General features: G+C 29.7%; 1 protein-coding gene across 7 annotated transcripts in view; it reads right to left on the bottom strand.

Annotated features, from left to right (window-relative positions):
- Positions 1-23,437, bottom strand: part of LOC142322063 (uncharacterized) — a 516,135-nt gene that overhangs the window by 417,923 nt on the left and 74,775 nt on the right. For 5 of the 7 annotated variants that reach the window (XM_075360700.1, XM_075360706.1, XM_075360704.1 and 2 more), the window contains exon 1: positions 17,940-18,056. The exons of 1 other annotated variant lie outside the window; for it this stretch is intronic. The gene's annotated coding sequence lies outside the window, so the exon portion shown is untranslated. One more of the 7 variants, XM_075360701.1, reaches the window with a different exon arrangement.

The raw sequence follows: 23,437 nt of genomic DNA, 5'->3' as shown, positions 1-23,437 counted from the left end.
AATTAATTTTGATATATTTTTAAATAAATACATAAAAAAACAAACATTAAATATACTTTTGTATAAGTGAAACAGAGGGAGTAAATCTTTGAATTTGTATTACCTAAAAATGATGTTTAACTAAGAACAGTGATATGGCTGTGGAGGACGTAGTGATTCAATATTTTTAAGATTCAGAAAGAAACGTAAAATCAGATAATAACTTTATTTATTAATATCGACTGACTGAATTCATAAAAAATATTGTATATCTTAATGTTAAAAAGCTTACATGAAAAACTAACTATATATCCAATTATAACAGTACTAGTATTGCAGCAAATCAATGAAATAATTACGAAATGGTAATTAACCTATAAATAAAAAAAAAATAAAAATATAACAAGATTGAGTTTTACTTTGTTATAAAAATAGAACTTTTGTTGAAAAGCAGAGTACATTTTGGCTTGCAATATTATAACGAACTTACAATCAATCTCAATTAAGAATACATCACGCATGGTAAAACTAGCCACAGAAATAGAAAGTCCGTAATAGTTTTCTCATCCTTATGATAAATTTAGTTATTTTCAATAAAAAAAATTTATAATAAATTTTTACATAAAAAAAAATTAATTTCTCAATTTTTTTTAGAATTCAAAATAATGCAATGATTTAGTTCCATTTTTTCTTTTTAATACTTTTTATTTATGCATCAACAAACACAGTCATTATCGACTTAAATATAACTACATGATCGTAAATAATAAACACCAAAAGCAATAAACACAAACTAATTTACACAAACGAAAAAACCGCTAAATTACGTTCATTCCACTATCAAAGAGAAACCGTAAATCTTTTTATGCATTCCTTCCGGTTTTGTAAACACTTCACATCTGAACCCAGGTCTTATTTCTGTCGAATAGATAAGAAGATTGGGCAAAGTGGTGAACGGACCATTTTACATTGCATGCCTCACCACAGTTCTAGTGAGGAGATCATAATAGATGGGGGTGGATAAGCTTAGTGTGTCCAGTCCTCAGCCGAGTTAAGATGACTTGGTCTCTTCTGTTGCTTGGGATAAATGGTTTCTCAATCACGTTCTCCCGGATGTTATGTAAGGCCGTGGGAGGACTTAGCAGCCAGAACTTATTCCACTGAGAACGTAGTTTAACACGGACCGTTTTCATGAAGTCGCTCTCACATGTTATTCTATTTGGAAACAATTTATTGCCACTCTCTTAGCAGTCTCATCAGCCCTTCGTTCCCGAGCATGCCGCAATGTCCAGGAACCCATACCAATACCACAGTTTTATTTATTCTTGAGAGGGTATCATAAATTATTTGGACGGTGGATTCAGATCGTCTGCAGCTCAAGCTCTCAATACACTCAGTCGGTAATTCAGGAAGCTGTCGTCACTACGGGTCTCGATAACTCTCAAGGCGGAGTAAATTGTGTATGAAGCCTTGCAAAAGAACGCAGAGGAATAGGCACAAAGCTAATATATTATCTCGATGTCAGGGAGTATAATTGAACTCCACATCCGTCGGCCGAGATAGAGCCGTCTGTATAGATGTGTGTGTACCCATTGTACTTCATAGCCATCTCGCTAAATTGGTCTCATTAGACTGGTAACGTGTCTCCCGTTTACGATTTCCAGATGGTAAGTATTCGATCTTTAGAGATGCGCACAACCAAGGAGCGCCGCATCCTATTTCCTTTCCGAGAGTCCTCGGAACAGGCAGTTCCTGGGGATCGCGAAGCAGTCTGAGATTGAAAGACTGGGGTAAGGACTTCTAACACTCGAGTAGTAGTTTGAAACCACTACATTGTGCCCATCTTTGCACTGAGTTCAGCGAATTCTGTATTCCCTAGTAGTTTCAATTGCCTTGCCTCTAAAGGTGATAGTAATATCGTCAGCGAAGATACTTTTTTTTTTACCGGCGGAGTGATCACATAAGCTACCCCATTAATAGCCACTAAGAAGAGCATCACACTTAGGACAGATCCCTGAGGAACTCCATTTTTAATTTCAAAGACTTTTGAAAGTACCCTATTAGCCCTTATAATTACAGAAGTTGAAAGATATAATCAGTATAAAGGTTATGGAGGTAGTTTCATGTGGTCAGGTAATGTTAAGGACCAAACTCCTAGAGATCAGTATGGTCGTCGTTTGTGCGTTGTAGTTGCAATTGATGCCTTTAAGTTTCAACAAGCGGAAAAACAATATACACCTTAGAGCATTAATCATGAAATTAATAAGGTTTGTAAATTTTTGATAATATACATTTTAATTGCAATATACATGTAATAAATGCAAAAAAATTTGTTAGATGTATACAAATGTTCTCACATCTTATTTCAAAAATTATCTGATCAATTTCTATTTAAAGTCAAAAAGTAGTTATGTCATTTTATTTGATGTTTGAATGGAATATTGCAAGCATAAAGAACATCCTGAAAATTTAAAGTTGTGAAGTAAGGATAAAATGCTAACAGCTAATATATTATATCCCTTTTCTTTATAAGTTTATCCCCCACATCCTGATAGTTTTCAACCTTAGACACTTAGGCCTTGCAGTGGCAAAGAGGCACATGCTTCACACACATCCGTCTGAATAGATACTCGGTGATCCATGGGAGATCTCTTTTCTCTGAACCGTACTGGTATCGGAAGAAGAATTTAATTCTTTCCAGATGCCATTTCTGTCTGCTATTTATCATCTTCTCCACCACCTTGCAAAGGGTGCATGTTAAAGTAATCAGAAGTTACTTCTCTGTTGAAGTGATGTCACGTTTGGGCTTAGTCACAAGGATGACTACAGCCTTCCCCTAGACTTCTGGAAACACTCCTTCCTCCAAGACAGTGTTAAACAGGTGTAAGAGGTGGTGGAGACTTTCATCTGAGAGTTCCCGTATGAAGACATATAATATTTCGTCGGGTTAAGTGCTAGAAGACTTTAAATTTGCAAATACAACCCGTAATACGCTCAAGGTTAGAGGGACGTTCAGCTCCCGGTTGATGTTAGTATCCCGCCGAAGTATTTCCTCTAAGCTGAATTCAGCGCTGATCTTAATCCTCAGAAAATTGTCGTCTAGGTTTAAGTCACTCGAATTCAGTGAAAACCTGTCGCCTAGAATCTTCGCTATGTCGTAAGGGTTGCGTATTACGCGGCCATTCTCAATCAGATCGTGTAAATGATTGGACTTAAAGGTTCCTTTGATTTTGTTGGCCCTGTTCCATACTTCACTCATGAGAGTGTGGCTGTTAAACGAAGCAAGGTAATTGCACTACGCTTGGCGTTTACTTTTTTTATATGTCCTACTAGCCTTCGAGCGACGTTTTTTGTATTCCACAAAGGTTACCTCATTCCGATACCACTTGTATCTGTTGAACGCATTCTTTAATGCTTGCATATAATTTGCATTCGTTGTTCCACCAAGGAATACGTTTTTTTACCAATGAACCCAGACATTTTGGGTATACTAGCTTAGCATCTCGCATTACAAGATCCGCAAAGTCCCTAACATATTCATTTATTTGTGCCCCGTCGCCTGTCAGATGTAGACGTTCAACAACTTCAGAAATCAGTTCCTTAAATCTATTCCAGTCAGCGTGCTGCAATAGCCATCTAGGGTTCAATCCCCTTGAAATATTGGTTATTTTGCAGTGGTTAATCGCTACCTCAATAGTAACACCACCTCTGGCGTTGGAAACGTTCAACCTGTTTTTGAGAACAACGTTATAACTTTTCAGTACTGCATAGTAGTTATCCTTAAAATTAGTCTCTTGAAGGCACATCAGAGTCGGACCAAGCCGATTAATAAGAAACTGCAATTTTTTTCTCTGGGGGTGGAACCCACTTATATTCCGTTGCAGGATTGAGTCACTGATATGGTGAATATTGCCTGTGTATGAGAAATTCTTCGTAAGGACGACTATACACTTGGATCGGTCAACGGGCTATCGACGGGAGGAATCTCAGTGCTGCTGTCGTTGCACTCCTCATCGGACATGCTCGTAAATTCAGCAGCCTCCATTGACTCATTAACCGAAACGTGTCGCGCCAATACTTACGCACGTAAACCTATTTTTAATACTCCTTTCCGGTACTTTCACGTATGTTTTCCGAAGCATATGTATGAGTTCCGTCGATTGGACGTGTATTCTAGTGATAGCTCCAGTACCGCTGAGTTTCCCTTGCAGCGTTCCAGGAAGCTTTTAAAGTCAACATAATTCAGAATTTAGAAGTTGTCTTTGATTTGTAAGATTTCCATTAGTTGTTCTAGGCTTGCATCAAGTTTGTCATTATTCTTTTTTGGCTCTTTTGATCTTATTTTACTGACAGGCTGGTTTGGAGGATTGCTCGGCGTTTCCGCTGCATTCCTGATGTCTCCCCGATGATCGTCTTAGCTAGAGTTGGGTGACCACGCCCTCTTCTGCCTTACTCGGTGCTTCCGGAGGTTGGTAGAGGCTAGGAAAAGCGGTCTCTAAATCCCGATGTTCTAAAATTCCTGAAGACGCTTCCAGGTTGCAGGGGTTTCCCTCTTGTAGGTTGCAATTTTTCATTACATTCCCCGATTTTTTACAGAGGATGTAGGATACGGCATCGGTCGAGAGATATATCCAATACTGCGAATCATCGTAGGTTAGGTTCATGATACTTGGTAACTTTGTAAAATCATCACGTACACTTGACGACGAAAACTCAGGACATTTTCGTAGCCCAGTTCTAGGACAACGACCCGATATTTTTATCGCCGATCCAAGGCGGATGATAAAGCGTTTAAGTTCCTCCTCTAATATCTAATTTGGGGTAACTGGACACACATTAGAGAGGAGTACTCGTTTAAATTTAAATAATATTAACAATTAATAAAATCCACCTTACCAGCACATTGAAATAAGCTCTAGATCTTTCGGCTTAATTGAAAGCCAATCAGGTGTTATAAAAGGAATTAGGAGTCAAAAATATTACATTAAAGTCAAAAATTAAAAAATCATAGGTTAAAATGTATAAGTAATCATGACTGTCCAGTCCTAACAGTATAATGAAGGAATATATATGTACTCTGGTGGATTAAAATGAAATCAAACGGAACCACGTTATCAAAGAAATAATTATTGGATTAAATTATTATTTCTTTATATTTAGTATGTTTTTAAATACTATATCATCTTTAAACATTTTTTTTTCATTAATTAAATTTTTATTATTACAGAAAATAAGATATTTTTCTAAATTATAAGTATTATATTATGTATAAGAAACATGTAAGATTTTCATGAAATTATTATGATTGTATGTATGACCGTATTCTACTCGTATTATATATTTGGCAAAGTTGGAGTTTTCTGGTTTGTTATTTTTAATCCTATTTATGTGCTCTTTTGCACGTATGGAGAATTTGCGATTGGTCATACCCACGTATATCATGTCGCAATTCTCACAAACAAGACTGTATATTCCTTATTTATAAAATTTGGTATCATTACACGATTTTTTATTGTAATTATTATTCAAATATTTAATTAATATATTATTAATAGAATATGTAGGTGTTATGCCACTTTTCTATATATATTGTTTTTCCATTTTTTTGACTAAAAGATGTATATTCATTTTTTTACATATATTTTATTCTTTTTATCTGGTAATAGTTTTGTATTGTTATTTATATTTATTTTATTATATAATTTGTTTACAATATCAACATTATAACCGTTAGTCTTACATACATATATGTTACATATATATTCCTTCGGTATACTGTTAGACCAGACAGTTATGACTATAACCTATGATTTGTTTAATTTTTGACTTTTATGAAATATTTTTAACTCCTGATGATGGCTTTCAAGTAAACCAAAAGATCTAGAGCTTATCTCAATGTGCTGGTAAGGCGGATTTAATTAATTGTTAATATTATTTAATTAACATATCAGCGATACCATGTTCGAGAAATTAATTCTCGTTTTAATTTGTTCAGCAAAAGGGGCGAATCTCCGGAAGGTAGTTGCCAACATTAACTTTACTGTTTTTGTCGATTTAACAAAATCACCATTCGCCGGGTAGATACACACTCGGTTCATGGAGATCTTGGATGCATATAAGATATTTTTTGAAGAGACTAATTTACCGATGGCCACCATTAGTTACTGATCGGAATATCACCTATGGCGTCTAGTACTATAGCTTGAGTTTTATTGGGGTGTCAGTTTTTTGGCTGCGGTGGCGTAACTCCATAATTTCTTCATCTGTTTAGTAAGACGGACGTCATTTCCTGAACAACTGGCTTCACTCGACGGTTCATCGTGATTATTCCAGATTGCTTGTAATCCGTTACCCTCAGACGTCTTCTCAGATACATTTTCACATACTGTTACTTGGGCGTTCATACTCATAACTATTCACAGGAAGTAGCAGAGTCGGAGTGTTTGTTTACGACAATCAGCTGGGCCGAGTGTCTAATTAGCCGAACTTAGTAGGTTATGTTGGGGTTAGCTAGTTATCTCAATTGTTCGTTATTTACGTAGGCCGTAGCGGATTATTTTAAATATTATTTAATACTCACCAGCTCCAAGACCGGATTAAACACAAATAATGTTCCTTACCAAATTCACAATTCAATTAATACATAGAAAACAAAACAGGTCACTCAAAGATACGCAACTAATACGTCACGCAAACAGCCGATTGCCTCAGTTACATTTTGTTTAATAGAAGATTTTACAAATTTTAACCGATTACGATTTTAATCTAAAGAAACACTCAATATTTCTATCAGTTACAACGGATATTCTTAATTAAAGAAATAAGTTAATGACTGAGACATTTCTAACCATATCATCTTCATGTGGATCGTTCTTACAGACTACGGTTGTTAGCACTAGAGTTCTTTTTTAAAACGAAATTATCATTCGTTGTAATTATCTTTTATTGCTGTCAAAATAATTTAAGTTTTGAATTTTTACCCAAACTATAGATATATTTTCAGCTATACAGTAACTTTGCAGTTATTAAAAATTCATAATCCTAATTAAACCCTTTTAAAAAGCAATTTTTTTTTTTAATTTGTTAGATAAGAAGGACAAACGGAATGCTGAAAATATGTATTTAAAATATCATTTACTAGTTAATTCCGTATTACTTTTATGACGACATTTATTCCGTATAAATATATCACGACGTTTAGTAATATAAAGAGATAACTTTTAAACAGAAATTATAGCATGGTATGTGATGAATTATTAATCATATATCTTGTACATTAAATGCGATAACCGTAATAATAGTTGTAGGTAACCTGACGTGAGCTGTAATGTACTTCTGAAAATTACAATTCTCAACAATAATAAGCATCCCAAGCCAATTTGGTGAGGAATGGATATGATTTCTAGTTGTCTTATCAACTGAGCCGAACATACAGAATATTATGATTAATGAATGAATGAATATTAATACTTGTATTATGACATTCAGCCCGACAAGGTACATTTTCTGTACACAACAGGGACTGGTTGAGCAGGAACTTAAAATTTAAATCTACAAAAAAACTTTATATAAAACAAAAAAAATATCTTTTTATCGATGTATTACGAAATGAAAATAACACATTTTTACTTCACAATTAGACCGAAATATTAAATCTTTTCCAACACTATAGAGCTCTTGATTTTAAAAAAAATTGAAATTTTTAGAATAAATAGAGCGATCTCCCTTTCATCCGCAAGGTTCTAGGCTCGAATCCCACTCAGTTTTGGCTTGGAACTTTTCTCACACTACACAAAATTAATTTTTCATTATTAAAAATATAAGTTAACTGTGCTTGGTATTAGCCTGTATTTCTAGAGTTGAAAAAACTAAATAAAAGCATAAAAATACTAGGATTCATTACTTTTTTGATAAGTAAAAATCCATTTCATGTTATCATGATTACATTCATCAGCATTACGATCACACTTCATCATCTCAGAAAGAAAAAAATTAATACATTAAAGTTAAGAATTTTATAAAAACACACAATGGCTATCCGTTTTGTTATTATTATTTTTTTTATTTATTTATTTATTTTTAAACAGATAATAATACTGTTGAAGAATCTCAAAAACTGTTTAAAAAAATAAATGAAAAAGGAAAATAAATATAAAACAATACATAAAATACATTGAGTATTACATAACACAGCAATAATTATTTTGCTGTAAATTGTATTTAAAATGTCAATTACTATGTTAAATCTGTATTATTTTTAAATATAATGATGACATGTGGTAATATAAAAAGAGATAAGATTTAAACAGAAATGATAGCATGGTATGTGACATCAATAAATATATAGTTCAAATATGATAAGAAAAAAGTGTTATAATAGAAATAACATCGGAGTAATTTCAGATAATACAATATTTTATGAGCTCAGTTTTAAAAAAAAAAATTAAAAACAAGGATAAGATCCAATAATCATGTTAAAAAAATTACAGATAAACAATTCCAAATTCCATTGACAGTAAATTGCAACAAAAATGTATAAAATGTTCTAATGATCAGTAATGTAATAATTTTCAAAACATTTAAAAAGTATACAAAAAATCGTAATAAATAGCTACCGAACAAAATGTTTTTAGTTATCTGTTACTAGTTAATATATAGGATAGCACAAGGTTTTTTTTTTATTCTAAGTATTAATTTTCAATAAAAGAGAACTTTCGAAAACATAAACTTGTTTGTACTTTGTTTATATATATTTTTTTTTAAATGTACTATTATTAGTATAATACGAAAAGGGCAAAGATTTCAAGAGTAACTAAAGATTTAGTTGAAACTTTTATTAATAACTAGCAGACCCGGCAATGCTTCCCTGTTGCTAGATTCGAATATATATATATATATATATATTGTTCCTTTAATCTATTATATATATATATATATATATATATATATATATATATATAGATTAAAGGAACACAATTGAAAGTTTGATAAAATATTTAAAAAATTAACAATACGGAACTTCACAAAAATTAACCGTTCAATTTATCCCTTTTCCCCCCTTTCCCTATTTTCCTTTTTCCCTTTCTTCGATTTTATTTTTCATTTATCTCTTCTCCCGTTTCACCCTTTCCCCTTTTATATTATTTCCCTTTTTCACTTTTCCGAAATTTCCCTTTTTCCTTCTTTCCCATTTTCCCGCGCGTAAATCGGTCTAGTAATTTTTTAGTCTATAGCGGACACACACTCCAACGCTATCTAGCGGGTCCATTTTTTTTCAGACGTATTTTTTTCCATGTAAGTAGCACATATTCTGAATATGAGCCAAAATCGGGCCATAAATACAATTTTTCGAATTATCTCGACCCCAGTGCTACTAGCGGGCCCAAACTAATTCAGAAACCTTCGCGGGATTGTGCACAACTCACCAAAGTTTCATCGCAATCGGGTGATAGTATAGGAATGCATGCGGGACATTTTTATATACAAATTAGATATTATATACAAATTAGACATACAAACATTCATATATATATATATATATATATATATATATATATATATTATTAAACCGCATGTCTATGGAAAACGCGAATTAGAAGATAAAAGAATTCTTTTTCAAATAAATAATTTTTCTCTCTACATCAGAATATTTTGGTAACAAATTTACTATTAATACTAATAATAATAACTTAATATTAAGAATTTATTCATTAATCCTTTAATAATTAATTTTTCTTCCGTTATTATAACCAAGTGCAAAAGACGTATTTTAAAGAATAAGATGATTCTTTAATATTAAAATCACGGATATGTGCTATTGCACAGATATTAATAAGACTAGGAGGAGATGGATGAAATAATAAAAAAAAATATGCCAAACATACTGGAAATCGAACCCAAGATTAGCAGATCCAGAATTGCGCTAACCATTACAACAAATGACCGGGTAAACTTATATTTTCAAACGCAAACCTCTCTTTAAATTTTACAGATTGAGTTGTAAAACTATGATTTCAGATACTCTTAGAAAAGGAGTAAAACAGTTTGAAGTTATGAAATCAGATTGTTGTAGATATGGTTAACTTTATCTTTAGGCATGATTTAAGAAAATTATAAAAATAAAAAATATACTCAAGAAACCGTTTAAATAATTTCCCTTTTCTAATTACAAAATTTCTAAATACAAAACACTTGAATTTTTACATGATTTTAAAGAAATTTAAAGGTTAAATATAATCATAATGTTGTAGATTCGCCAGACAACACACAATAGGTATGAAACCCTACAATGCTTTGGTAAAATGTAGAAATGTCTTAAAAAGTATTTCCTTTTGTGAAGTTAATTAACATATAAAGCTATGTGCATTTTATAATCTATTTAAATGAAAATTTTACAGATACGGTATAATACATCAAGCGACCAACCCTCAGTAGGGGTGTTTTATGCAAATCTCTAATACTTTTGTAAAAAAAAAAAAAAAAAAAAAAATCAGATGAATAATCTCATTTTCTCTAATTAACTGTAAAAAGGGTAAAAGTTTCCTAGATTATTTTTTTACTGTTATTCAAAAATTAAAGTCAGACAGCCGCTCTTTCTATACTTTTTGCTTCTTTCCGCACACGCCTTCCATTTAACCCTACTACTTGAAAGGAAATTTCCCAGTATTTCCCCTAGTTAACGTGTTAAAAGCAGGAATTCTAATTAAACAGCGCCAAACCAATGGTGGAGGGATAAAGCACCAGAATTACTAGATCATGACTATTTACCTTAAAAACCAGATAAAGTTAATTATTAATGTTTTATATTGTTTTAGAGTACGTATCTTTAAATTAATAGTAGGCTATTTTATTTGTTTTTTATTAATTTGCAAAACTAAAAGAGTCAAAAGAAAGAACAAAGATTTTATTTTAGAAAAATTATATAACTGGAAATAATAAAAATTTGCAAAACGAAAGATAAAGAATATCTTATGTTTCACCATAAACCGAGCTATTTACCTACATTCCTATCTAGTGATCACCGACAAATATATTACAAGATATTACTTTTCGACGACGATGGAACTAAATTAGCTTTATGTTTTAAGATTTGAGGAGTACGAAAATACCATTCACTTAAATATATATTCCATTCACTTTTTATATATATGCCTATTTATAAAATTTGTGGCTCATAAATTTCCAAAATTATTGAATCAACTTCATTGAAATTTAGATATATGTGGTATGTGTCTTAAGTTGTGCATGTGAAAATTTGATGAAGATTGGTTAAGTCTTTCTTGAATTACGCCCAATTTAAGGTCGACAACAAACGACAACCTCAAAACAAGCTCAATTTGAGGTTATGTTGACTTTGTATTTGTGTATTTTTCATACGCGCTTATGCAGTGAATCACAGTGGTGAGTGAATTTAAACTTTATGCTTATGTATAGGGTCTACTCGTTAATCGAATGTATATAGTGCGTTGTACTCTGAAAATCAGTGCGTTTCTGACTGCGAAATGACTTTTCGTCGGAAACGAAAAGTCGATTTTCTTGCGCAGAATTTCGCAAAAGTTTTTTTTTTAATATTTCAAATAATTCTTAGTTTTAAGAAGTGATTACCTTCAATTAAAAACAGAACCTGTATATTCCATTGAATTAAAGCTGAATAAGAAAATTTTTAGCACTGAAAAAATATACTATTACTTCATTGATGATGTAAAAATAAAATTTTCAAATCATTTAAAAATAAAATTGTGATTGAACAACTGATGTAACTAACATTCGAAAGAGATTTTCTAGTTTATCTTTCCTTACGCGTAGCACTTCAGCATCAATCTAGTCCACATTATTATATGATAATTATAGTAGTTTCACACTTCAGAAGTCAACATATATATTTTAAAAGAATTTTTATTTGAAATACATTTAGTTCGTGTCTAAATAATAGTTACTTTTAAAAATAATTGATAAAAACTCATAATAACATCAGCGTTTTTATTTTATTGGAAAATAATAAAACTGAATAATTAAGTTTTTATAGAAGTAGTCATTTTACACAGCTGACGGCCTTAAACATGAAACGATCATCCACATAAATTCTCCTGAGTTTTGCTATTCACATAGTTTGTATGAAAACGTTACAGCACAATTGAAGCAGTTTTGGAAATAAAAATCTTATTACAACATTTCACTTAACTTAAAATAATTTTAAATTAAATAACTTTAATTTTTAATACGGACACACAAATTATTACTACTTAGTACACAAAAATAATTACTAATTGATGACTATTACTCAAAGAAACAAATTCTTACATGTAAAAACATCGTAAATTAATTCAGTAACTGAAAATGATTGTATGAATAAATTAAACAATTTTTTAAGAAAATAAATACAAAAATTAAGGTAATTTACTATTAAAATATAAAATTAAATCTGTATCTTTTTCATAATTTCAAAATATAAATTATTAGAAATAAATGTAATATTAAAAAAAAAATATTCATGAAATATAATTCTTCTAACTTTGCTTTAGAAGAAGAGGTTGGGAAAGTTTATCAGGATAAAAAAAAAGCTTTCTGTAAGAATATAAACTACCACTAGACTGTTTCCATTGATTTAGGGGCACGGTGGACCCACTACACAACATGACCGCATTATTATAAAAACAATTACATAACACGGTTTATTTTTCCTGTTTAACCTCCGGGAATTACCATTCAGGTATTACTTCAAAGGATGAATGAGGATGTATGTATGAGCGTAAATGAAATGTACAGTCTCAGTTCTACCATTACTTATATGTGTGGTTAATTGAAACCCAACCACCAAAGAACACCGGTATCTACAATCTAGTATTCAAATCCATATAAAAGTAACTACTAGGACTTGAACGCTGGAACACTCGACTTCCAAATCAGCTGATTTGGGAAGACGCGTTCACCACTAGACCAACCCGGTGAGTTATGTAAAACGTTTATCTCATTCTTTATGCTACTGTGTTTTACCTTTTTAAATTATTTCAATCGGTTCAGATTTTCTATAGTTCATTATTATTCATTCAGATTTTTTTTTTATTTAAAAAAATGTAGAGAACGATTCAAAAAATTCCTTCAAGGTAAAATAATGAGAAAACACTACCTCCTGAGATAAATATTTCACATTTCACGTTTATGTCTACAGGGACTCTTACTTTCTTTGTTCTTACACAAAGCACCTTGTCTAAACACAAAAATCAATATTCGTGAGTTTCTCTAACCATATAACATATACGAATCTGTTATGTTACGCGGAATATTCAAGCAATTGTTAATTCCATACTTTATTCTGAAAAATAGATAGAAGGTGTAAAATTTGAATTATAAACAATTTCATTGATAATAAACATGAACGGTACCTGAGAAATAAATAGATACTGGAATACAAAAAGAAAAAATAGATTTCAGGATATATAATGTTCCTTTTCGAATAAGTAGAGTAACACAAGCAACAAAAGGTAATCGTAAATCAATTTTTATCATAATTCGAACTGATCGAACCTTAATCTAATACTTAAATATTATTAGTTACTTAATTTTATTACCAGTTAGGTTACAAGCATTTCTAGCTCCCTTTTTCTTCACAGGGCATATTCTTAAGAGAATACATTAAATATTGTAATTTTTTAATCCCCTCTATTGTTTTTATCTTCTTTACCTCCTTCCTTCCTTCTACTTCTAAATTAATTAGCCCTAGATGTCTAGTAATCTACGACCTACTAAGCTTCCTTTGTTCCCATATTCACCATAAAATCCTCTTCATTTCCGAATTTTATCAGTTCACTTAATTTTAAAATATTTCCTCTTAAGTTCTTATTACAAAATCCTCTAGTTTCCGAATTTCTCACTGTTCTTATATTGTTGCCGTAAAATAATATACTCCATAGACAGTTTTTTAAAAATTTTCGAATTTTAAATTGATATTTTAAGAAAGAATAATTTCGTTCTTATGTAAATTTGTTTTTCTTTTAATTCCTTACTTTAAATATTATTCTTTACTATTTAGTTTATTATTATTCTTTACTATTTAGTTTATTATTATTCTTTACTATTTAGTTTACAGCGTTTTAGTTCTGTATAGTAACGAAAAGGATACGACAATGCCAAGGACAGATAAAAACATAAAGATAAAAAAATTTCAGGTTAGCACAAGTTATAAACTATAAGAAATTTCGTTATAACAAACATTTATAAAGAAGTTATACGAAGTAACTAGCCCCGCCAAATATCATTGCTATTCTTTTAATTAATGTGTACGTAGTTTAATTCAATTTCAGATGACCCTTGTGGAAAAATGTAAGGGTATATATTTTGTTGAACAAAAGGAAAAAAACGAAAAATTAGGCAAATAACTTTCATATAGATAAAACAGACGGATTTTTGCTGTTAAGTTTCTCACGATAGTTGGAAACTATCAGCAAAAAGGTAGCTTTCTTATGAAGAAAGCTACCTATTGTAATGGGTATCATGATTCGACTTCCGGAAAATTTTGACATACCTTCGCGTTTCATATCCCCCAGATTCCAAAACCACCCTCAGTTCAAAAGTTAATATATATATATATATATATATATATATATATACACACGAGATTTCACTTTCTTGTGGACACAATAACTGCCATAATTTTGCGCCAATAACTTTTGATACATAAAATATAACGACCTAAAATCTCAGTCGAGTTCGTTAACGGCCAAAATCGGACCTTGGGGTGGAAATGGGAGACTTTTTCGAAAAAAATATCGCTATAACTTTTTTATTAGGTAAAATATCGAATTCGTTTAAATTTCTTACTATTCTTTGGATAAGGGCCTAAAACTTATCTAAGTAAAGTTTTTGATATCACCAACCAATAGCCCAGGGGGTGAAAAAATGGGGTTTCGAAGACAAAAAATAATCATACCTCTCTTAATCAGCAAAGTATCGAATCAGTTTAAAGTGGTCGTAAGTTCTCTGAACATTACCGAAAACTTTCGTCTGAACAATTTTTATATGACCAACCCTTACGGCAAGGGATGACCAAAATGTTGCTGGAATTGTAAAAAGATGAGGCTTGTCGTATGATAAACATTTAAAACTTTTTTCACACGCAACCATTGTCGTATTGAGTAAATTTGAAGTTTTTCTTAACTTTAAGGTGACAATCTTTTTCATCCCCTACTTAGCATCGGTAAAATCTACTTCCGCCTTCCAGCGTGCCGAAAGGTTTTTTTTTTAATTGATCTATAAATTTTTTTTTTTTTTAATTTTAAAAGACAGAATCTAAAAATGTAAAACAATTAACGAGTCAAATAATAATTTATTATTTTTATTCCAATTTTCTTTTATTTATACGTACTAGATTTCAAAGGTATATGTACCTTTGATTTACCAAAGGTATATGTACGTATGTTTTATATATATATTATATATGTATTTATTAATATTTAGTATTTATCGTTTATAAAAAGATTAGACATCACCTATACAGAGTACCTGATTAGAATGATGGAGTACAACAAGTTTAAATTCTTGTTTAAAACATGTGTTTTCGATGATTGATCAATAACAAACAGCCAGAAATAAATTTACAAGCTTACAAAATAATTATCATACCACCTTCAGTCATTAGCAATAATTATTATTAATATAGTTAGAAAACATTTTAAAACGTATTTATGTATTTAAAAAATGACATAAACTAATGATTTTTTAATAATATATAGATTCACATTATTAATAATTACATTATAATATTATAGACTGTAATAAATTCTGATATAATTGAGTTAAATTATATAAATGTAGAACTATTATATCAAATTAAAGAACGTAAATAAATGATGAACAGTCATTCTTTAGTTTTAGCTAAAATAAGACTTATATCAGCAGGGAATAAAATCTTACGATTAAAGAGATAACTAAGAACAAAATTTATTACCTCTGTTATTTTTATGTACGTCTGCGCGTACATATATGTAAACCTTCGTACGCGCTCGCACATATCCATTAATGAAATTTTCGAAACGTTAAACTTGTAACAAAATTAGAATTTAATTTTATTTCTACAAAGATAGACAAATTAAACGTAAGGTAAAAGAAAAAACTGCAGTAGGTAATGTTTACAAATTTTTTCAATATATGTTTTACAATCCGCTGAATAAAAAACACAATAATCTAATAAACTTAAATTAAAAAAAAAAGAAATTCTGATAAATGATAGTTTTCCAATATTCTCGATATAGCATAGGTTACTGATTAAAATAATGTATAATTAATTTTTGCAATTATAATCAAACGAATGATAAAAAATATATATATTAGAAAAAAGTTAATATTAACCACTGCGGTAACATTTCCTTATTTGTTTATTTTTATCTTAAAGAAATTCTTTATTTTATTATTTATTTTTTACTATTATAAATAAAATACAATTTATCTATGTGAAGCAGGCCTATATATATTAACAACACAACATTACCCGTATTGTCAGTACGCGGAGAAAGTTATGACACAATATTTTTTTATCATGTAACCTAACAGTAACATTTCACATAAAATAAAAGCCTCCCACTGACCATCTACTCGTAGTGCAGTCAAAATATAAATGAATTCATGCGAATCCGGGTCATCACATTTTATCATTAAACATAAATAAATTCATAAAGTAATATAAACTGTATTCTACGCACTTAATTATACATTTATATTTTATTTAATTCGGTACTGAAGCGAAAGCTGTTCTGTAACTCCGAAGTACCTGAGTTGAAACACAATTAAAGGTTTAGTTATTTTATAAGAATTTTAATGCCCGTATCAGCGCTGCACTCTGATAATTTAGGTTATATTAATAGCAGCGTCTTTATAATCTTCATCCTGAGACTGGATTAAGGTACGCTGCAAATGTTACAATCTCAACTGTTCTCTTTTTAGACGCGAAACGTAATAAAAATTTAAAAAGGAAATTTTTTCCATCCTATATTTTTTCATTATAATTTAAAAGTTTACGAGTATGTCAAAAAATTATACATAATGGACTTACTCGTACATGGAATATAAGTAAATTTTATTAACTTATTACTGATAGCAACTAAAATAAATTTATGAAAATATAATTTGTTATTTTTATACATCATATTTAATACATCATATTCATCAATATTTATACATCATAAAGCTTCTTTCCGATTTTAGATGTAAAATAATACGGTGAAAATTATTAATTTGTTGCTTCTATATAAAAATAAAAAGCATCTAAAGAAAGGAACGATAAAGACAATTTAATAATTGTAAATTATATTCAGAAATCTTATTTAGGTTACTAATGTAAATATAAATTTTAACTAAGTAAATAGAGTTTTTTCTAATTAAAGTATTTAAAATCACTTTCAATTACTGTTAACAAAATTGTCATTTTATTTTTAATATATTAATTATTAATAAGATTTGTTAGTATCAGATTTCTGTACTGTGCAACACCAGCATATAATATTTTTCAATTTTTTTATTCAGCGGATAAATTTGACAAAAGAACAGAGAGATAAAAAGCATATTGTAATTTTTAATGACGAAAAGGTATTTTTATCAATAAAAATGTTGAAAACTTAATGAAAACTTAGATTAAACATACCATAAACAGATATATATTTATCAAGTATTTCCTTCTTATAATTAAAACACTAACAAAAACTTATTCTATAACTAAAAGAAAATCATAGCATCATCCTCTCTCCAATTTTTTGGTTGGAATAACTTATTTAAAAAACACAAATTAATTAAGTTTTAAATAGAAAAATATTACATATATCTTCCTTACTGGTTAATGGTTAACAAAAATTAATTACTTTAGTATAACAGACACACACTATAAAAAACACAATCTCAAACAAAACCACGCACATTAAAATAACGCAAGATATGTATGAACTATGAAACCGAGTTTAACTTTATGAACTGACCACAGTACTGGTGATAGTCGAAAGGATGGTTTCGCAATGAGAGCAAGCACAAGTACAGCTGATTCCCCTCTGATCTGATCCCATGCCAAACAACGAATAGAACACGCAAAACACAACCGGCCGGCAGAGTGCTGTCCTATTATTTTTTCCTTCAGTTTTAATAGAATTTAGTTTAATACAAAATTATGAATACAAATTGAATTTTTTTGCATTAATATAAAATATTTAAATACAGTAAAAGTACATATGCAGTGAATGTTATGTGCACAAGCGCATTTTATATAAAATATCGATTTGGTGGCAAATAGAATACGCGTTCACAGAAATAATTAAAATAAAATCCTAAGGAACGAATCACAGCGTAAATAAAATCGTACAGCGTTTTTATAAGTCCACAAAATTTATTGAAAAAAATATCCAGAACAAAGAGCACAAAAAAAGTAATGACTTAAATAAAGCATGAATTAACAAATGAATAAAACAAAGAGTTAAAGAACCAAGAGAAAGAGTAAAATATATAAATCCTAATTGTCTTAAAGTAGAAAAGGCAATAATCTTTTTTAAATCATTTTCTAAACAAGCAGCAAATCCAGATAAAACTATTGTAACCAAAGAAACAACCATTAAAAAATAAGTATTAGTTTTAAATACCATTAAATAACCATTAAATAAGTATTAGTTCAACACAAGTAATTAAAATTAAAAAAAGCCGCGGTAGCGTATTTACCTGCTACACAAGAGTTCCCATGTTCGATTCCCAGCCGGGTCTGCAACATTTTTTGTGGATCAACTCCAGTATAGTCGCCGAACGACTTCATCTAGTCCACATGTAATAATTGTATTACGTAAATTATAATAGTAGTCCTCGTGCATTTATTTAAATGTGCTGCATTATCCTCAGCAGACTTAAAAATAACAAATAAAAAGTTTGTTTTAAACAATAATTTTAAATTACTGGAAAAAATCTCGTTTCAGATAAAATAACTCAAGAATGATTTAATCTTTAAATGACTGAATGCCATAAATCTTAACATTGGTCTGAAAATTTTTTTATAACAATGTTTAAATTAAAAAAACACCGTGTCTCAATAATAATTAATTTTCAATTAAATATTTTTGTACTGAATATGATTCTGTAAGATGTGAGAGTAATACAAAAGTCCACCAATTTGTAGCGGAATAGAAATCTCTTGTCTTTTATTCTGAAGATCCGGGATTTAAATCCAGGTTAAGTTTTTAACGAATTTGTCATGCACAAGAAATGTCCACACCAAATTCCCCCACGCTTCGAGTTTACATTCCAAATAAATAAGATTTTCAATATAATTTTTAACATTTTAAAACTATAAATGAAAATTTTAGCTGTTATAGCAAAACATAAATGATTACAACTATGTTTATGTAATTATTTAATTTTAAATATTATAAAATGATGAAATAGTGCAATTACAATTACATAATTACAGAATTAGAATTAGAAAATCAGTTTGTAATAAAAAGATGAAATAATTTTTGAAGAAAATAATATAAACTCCTCTGTAAATAACATATTTATGTATAAACAGAGATGTTTATGAATCTTGCAATGAATCCAAGGCAAATTTATGTTAACGTATCCGGGATTAAAGAGTATTGTTCTAGAAGAAAGTAACTGTAGGGAGAAAAAATCTTAAAGGAAAATAAAGTCAGATAGTTGAGTATGTAAGATGTAAAAGAAGTATGTTCCACATTAGAAAGGAACAGAGACGCATCAGATCAAAGAACTTAAAACAGAAAAAAAAAATTGCTTTCCCTACTGAGTTAAGACAATATAATGGATTGATTTACTACGTAAAGAGGTACAATATTTTATTATCTATTTTTGTCCTTAACAAAGTAGCTATTGTGTATATATTTTTAATTTCGAACCTTTCAATTTTAAAAACAAAATTTTAATTTGTTTAATCTTACTTTGGAAAATTATTTTAAGTAATTATGAAAATGCTAGAATAAGATATTTTTTTTTAAGGAGTGATCAAGAAAAAATAAAATACACCTCTGATAAAAATATAGGAAAATTTATTAATTTAAAAAATAAATTGTTTTTTATACTATTTAATTCTTTCTGGGAATATGACGCTTGTAGATCGTCTAAAACACAAGCAGCAGACTTAAGAGTTGATTTCTTTAAGAGTAATGATGTTCTTTTTACATCCAATTTCCATGATAATACAGTAAAAATGACTTTTGACGTGTTGTGAAGTACAATCGATTAATGAAGAAAATAAAGAAATGGGAAACCAATTTACCCTTCACTTTCTTATTAGACTTTATATGTTTTTGGGGAATGGCTAAGCCAATTTCAGAGGTGATAAGTACATTGTTAGGCCAGTTACAATAATTCTGTTATGGCACCTACTAGGTGTATACATAATTAAAACATATTATAAAAAGAAAGTAATAAATACTGTACAGATTTTATAACTATCTTAATTATATTTTCCAGGAAAAATAAAAATATTAGAAAATTACGTAATTAAAAAAACAAATGGAAGGTGGTTCGTTTGGTTATGTCATACGAAGCAGGGGATTTAAAACGGTATAAAAATGGGTTAAGCGAATCTATATATGCATGCTTTCTTTTATTTATTTTTAAAGAATAAAACTTGAGACGTAGATTTTTATAACAAATCTCTACAAATGCAATCTAGATCGAGCCAATGATATTCTAATAAAAGAAACATTTGTTGGGTAGTTGACTCTTGACAAAGAGAATTCATGACATCACTTGATAAATTACTACGAAAAGAACATACATTTTTTTCATAATATTCCTGAAATTTCATACTGTATTCTAGAAACGAAATATAAGTTTAAAGCTCTCAGTTTTTTTTTTCATTTCTCTGGTAAATACAATAATTTTTTCATACGTAATGATTTATTTTTCCAAATTAATTAAAAGAACACACCGGGTTGGTCTAGTGGTGAACGCGTCTTCCCAAATCAGCTGATTTGGAAGTCGAGAGTTCCAGCGTTCAAGTTCTAGTAAAGCCAGTTATTTTTACACGAATTTGAATACTAGATCGTGGATACCGGTGTTCTTTGGTGGTTGGGTTTCAATTAACCACACATCTCTCAGGAATGGTCAAACTGAGAATGTACAAGACTACACTTCATTTACATTCATACATATCATTCTCTTTCATCTTCTGAAGAATTATCTAAACGGTAGTTACCGGAGGCTAAACAGGAAAAAGAAAAAAATTAATTAAAAGGCCAGCCTCCATGGCGCGAGGGGTAGCGTCTCGGCCTTTCATCCGGAGGTCCCGGGTTCGAATCCCGGTCAAGCATGGCATTTTCACACACGCTACAAATCGTTCATCTCATCCTCTGAAGCAATACCTAAAGGTGGTTTCGGAGGTGAAACAAGAAAAAAAAGGGCTTAATCATAAACGTTTAGCCTACTATTAACAGTTTTAAGATTTAAAACAAACTTTTAGGATTAAATATTTAAGAAACTATTTAATATTTTAGATATTTTTAGATGGTAAAAATAAATTTTAATGATTGTATTTTAATTATAAAAAAGATCTTGTGCAGTTTTGCACAAGACGGTCAATTTTTTGTTAATTTAATTTGGTTTTATGTTTTATTATTTTTTAATTCTGTTTAATATTGCTAACAATAGATACCGCAGATAAAAAATCGTCAACGTTCCAACTTGCAGCATCTCAAAAACCACGCTTCTAACATGCTCTGCTCAAATTTTTTCGACCTTAAATTGAGCGTAACTCAAGAACGACTAAATCAATCATCATCAAATTTTTAAATGCATAAATTCAGCATACTTAAATTTCAATAAAATTAATCTTGTAGTTTTGAAGATTCTCGCGCCACAAATGTTTTATATATATATAAAGAGACCCCAATCTCAATGAATGGTATTTTTGTTATAACCTTGGTATTATAATAACCTTATACCTCAAAACATAAAGAAAATTCATTTTCATCCCTTACTTCCACCATTTGGAAAAATATAGTTAAAAGAAGAGACAGACTTATAAGACACATATTAAGGCATCCTGAAATAGTCACTTTAATACTGGAGGGACAAGTAGATGAGAAAAATTGTGCAGGTAGGCAACGTTTGAAATATGTAAAACAAATTCTTAGGATGAAGGATGTAGGCTGTATACCGAAATGAAACGACTGACACTAGATAGTGAATCTTGGAGAGTTGCATAAAACCAGTTAAGTGACTGGGATAAAAAAAATGTTCACCATGCGACCGAAAGTAATACCGTACTTTTCTTCGAAAAGTCTGTAAAAAAAAAAAGAATTTAATCTGTCTATTAGAATCATATTTACCATTTAATAAACAGTTTACTAGCTTACATTTCAAACAGACCAACTTATCTTTTGTCAGTCGAAACTGGCAAAGGAAATTTTTGCATGCTATTTATACGAAAAATTAAAGCTCGTAATTAACGAGAAATTTTTCATAAATGACATAATTTCAATAGCCATGTTTACTTCCTAGAAAATTGGAAACGGTTGAATATTAAGTAATAAATCGAGTACAATATGTTTTATTTTAAGGTGAAGGTTATACAAAGTTTAGCCGAGTCTGACCTAGAGTTCGTTCTAAACAACTTCTTCAGAAACTACCACTGCGATCGAAATGTGATTAAATGTTACATAAAAACAATTTATACTCCGTTACATATTAACAATTTATACTAGTTGTATATTTACAACTTATAACTACAACTCATTCTTATTGGCTGGGGTTATATTATTCAATTAAATAAGCGTGTAGGTCGATATAACCTTAAAACTCATCACGAACATTTTCTGTCATGACGCAAAAACAAAATATTTTGTTTTTATGCAACATAATGGTAAGTTTTAAATTAATATTTTATGATTTATATAAATTTTAATAGTATTTTTTATTATTCATCAACTTCACGGGATAAGCCAAAGACCCGTTCCGGGTCAAAATATAGTTCAACTTCTCTGGATTAACCACGATTTGTTTGCCCCACATTTGCTATTTAAAAAAATATCAGGCAACCTTATCTGACATCCTTTAAAGATGAATAATCAAATCAAATTGATTTTAAAGATGATAATTAAACTCAATTCTCGAATGGAAATATTTAAGGCTCGTTTCTAATGTAGATATTCCGAAGCTGAACTCAATTAATTTCAATCAACTGCAATAGGCGAAATTCACTATCTTACCAGATCAAATTTTTCCTAGTAATACAATTTATAGTTAATCTAATCATTATCTGAACATTTTTTTTAGCTTAAAATTAAATCTAATTAAAATTAACAACTAATAGAAATAGATATTAATGTAGAGTTAAAACTTAGAAGTAATTTAATTTTTATTAAATTATTTGTTATTTATAAAGATAATTTTATTTTAAACATTTTTTTACTTTCAGATAACATATTAAACTAAATTAAGGATATATGAACGATCTTACTTTTCTTTAATTAATACTTTT

Source organism: Lycorma delicatula, chromosome 3 (genome assembly GCF_047948215.1).
Source record: "Lycorma delicatula isolate Av1 chromosome 3, ASM4794821v1, whole genome shotgun sequence".
NCBI classification, from domain to species: Eukaryota; Metazoa; Arthropoda; class Insecta; order Hemiptera; family Fulgoridae; genus Lycorma; species Lycorma delicatula.
The sequence above is the reverse complement of the archived record's forward strand: the minus strand, read 5'-3'. Positions and strand labels throughout refer to the sequence as shown.